Here is a 2,690-nt window from a genome sequence, read left to right on the forward strand (position 1 = left end):
AAGGCAGACCCACACTTGTACGGGCGTCTTCATTTCAACAGCACACTCTAATACACACACTTCTTGCTTTTTTGACTACCGAGATCATTCGTCTGTCCGGTGAAAAAAATCCATATCAAAAAGGACCACCTCCCTTCATGCTACATTTCGATGTTATCATGAATAAAAAAATCGATGTCCATCCATATCAGCGACATAACATCAACATTAGCCGCCACCCAGAGTGAATACAACTCCCAGTCAAAATCTGGTAAGCATTCAACCGTATCAAAAAGGTAACCCTTATTTGGGGATATGAACAGTTGCAACTCATGCACGACCGCCGTTTGATCTTGGCATGAGAAAAGGAGGCAGCCGTTGAGACGTTTTAGTATATGTTCCTTTCTCCGACGGGCCGGGACGCTACCTCGTCGATCATATCAGCTGCATACAGAACAGTCTCGCCCTTCTTAAATTGAAGCGTATGTGCTCAGAAAAACAGCGCAGGGTTCCGAAACAAGAGCCTTCGTTATGGAATTTCGTCGTGTCCTTCCATTCTAAAAATCTGCAGTCTAAAGGCGGACACTGCTGTAAAACTGCAGGTATGTGGATTCTCAGTCACATTCGCCCTTGTTCATCGTTACAAAGAGACACCAGAGTGTTGCAATGTTCTTCTATCACTCGCGTTAGGACACGTTCGCAGAGACATCGTAAGAACAACAGCAAGGTCAGTCAACTGAATGAGCATTGCATACTTGAATATCTAGGACAATTATCTATCTTCCCCAAAACTATGTCCTGTGAAATTGGCGCGAAACTGTTCAGCGATGATGCATTCAACCCAAAGTGAGACAGGAAGGTCACCAATGTGTCTTCTGTCTCGTCAGACGAAATTAGTGTGTTTGTCGGACAGTAAATCTACCTGTTGTCTCCACATCGATCACGTGATTGTTGGTTAGTGGCGTTCAACAATAGTGGGACCTCTTCTTTCGCACTGGTCGCCGTTGGCACGACTTCTCTAGAGACGGCTGTGACGCGACGGCGTTGTTCTGCGTTGCAATGCTGAAGTGCAATAGGAGTATTGGTAGGGGGTAGCTTTCATGTTGATCGACGGTCACTATCTTTCGTCCAGACTCATCAGCCACTGTTCAGAGAAGTAATGTATATCTGGATTCGGTGTTTGTGGGAGTGTATTGACACCTCAGCATGATTGCCCAGCAGAGGAAAACTGTTTCCACGCATCGTATGCACTGCTGTTGGCGTGCCACATTCTTTTTTGGCATGCTGTACAGTAGTAGACTTGATTACGGAGTGTCACAAAGAGTTTCACCTGTTTACATCTGGGTTCGAAAGTTGGAGCCTTTCGTCGCAAAGAAGACTTACCTAAATGGCCGGTCTTTAATATCCCATTCTCTTGCCTCGCTGCTGTCGCCATTTCTGCCAAACGCTTCATAAGATATATCCCTATTCCTCTCTCTGGCCATATCTGTAACACCATCGGGACGTCCCCTTTCATTGCACCCTTCAAACTTAGTATCACCCTTGAGTTTACGCCTTAGCATGTACCTACCGCCAAGGACTATCAAGCCTTAACTCAAAAGCACCAGCAGTTCTCTCTTCATCTGTCTCACCGCAGCCACGTCACGGTCCCGAACTCTTCGTGCAAGCCATCCTCATCCAGCCGTGAATACATATTTCACTGAATATTCTCCCTGCCAGGACGACAGTTCTCTGACTTCAACTGCATTGCAGTATTGATGATAATAGAGCTATACATAAACTTCAAAGCTCTGCACACTGTTTAATACTGATGACATCACCAAGGCCGCCTTCTTCCCCCGGCGTATCCACTCTTTCTTTTATTGCCTTCCCATGAGAGAATTCGTTCGCACGTCCCGTTTGAAGTAGTATCAAACATGGACTCGCGTATCTCTATTTGTATGGAACCCTAGTCCGCAATAAAAGCATCCGCAACAAGCCCCAGTCAACGCGTCCGTCCCCTTCCCGCTCACACGCGTTGCTATTATCATATGTCGGTCTGAACTTCACATTAAACACATGTCTTATCTGCACCTTTGCTTTCTCAGTGCTGAGACAAAACCCCTCACAATGTCAGGCGACCAGCATGAAAGACACTCCCTACGGCATCACACCAAGTTCCTTTTTTGCCACCGTTGTCTTCGAGCACCCTCACTCATCAGTTGAACAACGGAGGCGAACCCCATTTCTTCACCGAGTGCTTGAAACCAACTATGGTACTCGTTCTCATCCACGTTGCGCTTTACCAGTATACCGCATGAACCCTACCCAGGTATTTTCCCTCCTGAGTTTTTGGCTTATAAATGCTAGTCCGCGTCTTGCAGACGCTCTAATTCCCACTCAACACTTCTACCAACTCACAAGAAAGTTCTTCCTCCAAATTCTCAGTCAACCGAAACCATTTCAGAATGAGGTGCTCCATCCTGCTTCTCGTGTCCTTCGCACTTCTGTGCGCCATCATCTGCGGTACACATGTGCTAGCGGCTGCCCCACGCTTGGGCGTTCGGAAGGGCCACTCTACCGGCAGGAATGCCGAGCCGAAGCTTCTTCACAAGATTGCCATCCGTGACGACCATCACGACGACGAAGATGATGATGACGATGATGACGACTACTACGGTGATCATGATGACTATTACGATGATCATGATGACTATTACGACGACCATGAT

Source organism: Chondrus crispus, genomic scaffold (genome assembly GCF_000350225.1).
Source record: "Chondrus crispus Stackhouse genomic scaffold, scaffold_16, whole genome shotgun sequence".
Taxonomy (NCBI): Eukaryota; Rhodophyta; class Florideophyceae; order Gigartinales; family Gigartinaceae; genus Chondrus; species Chondrus crispus.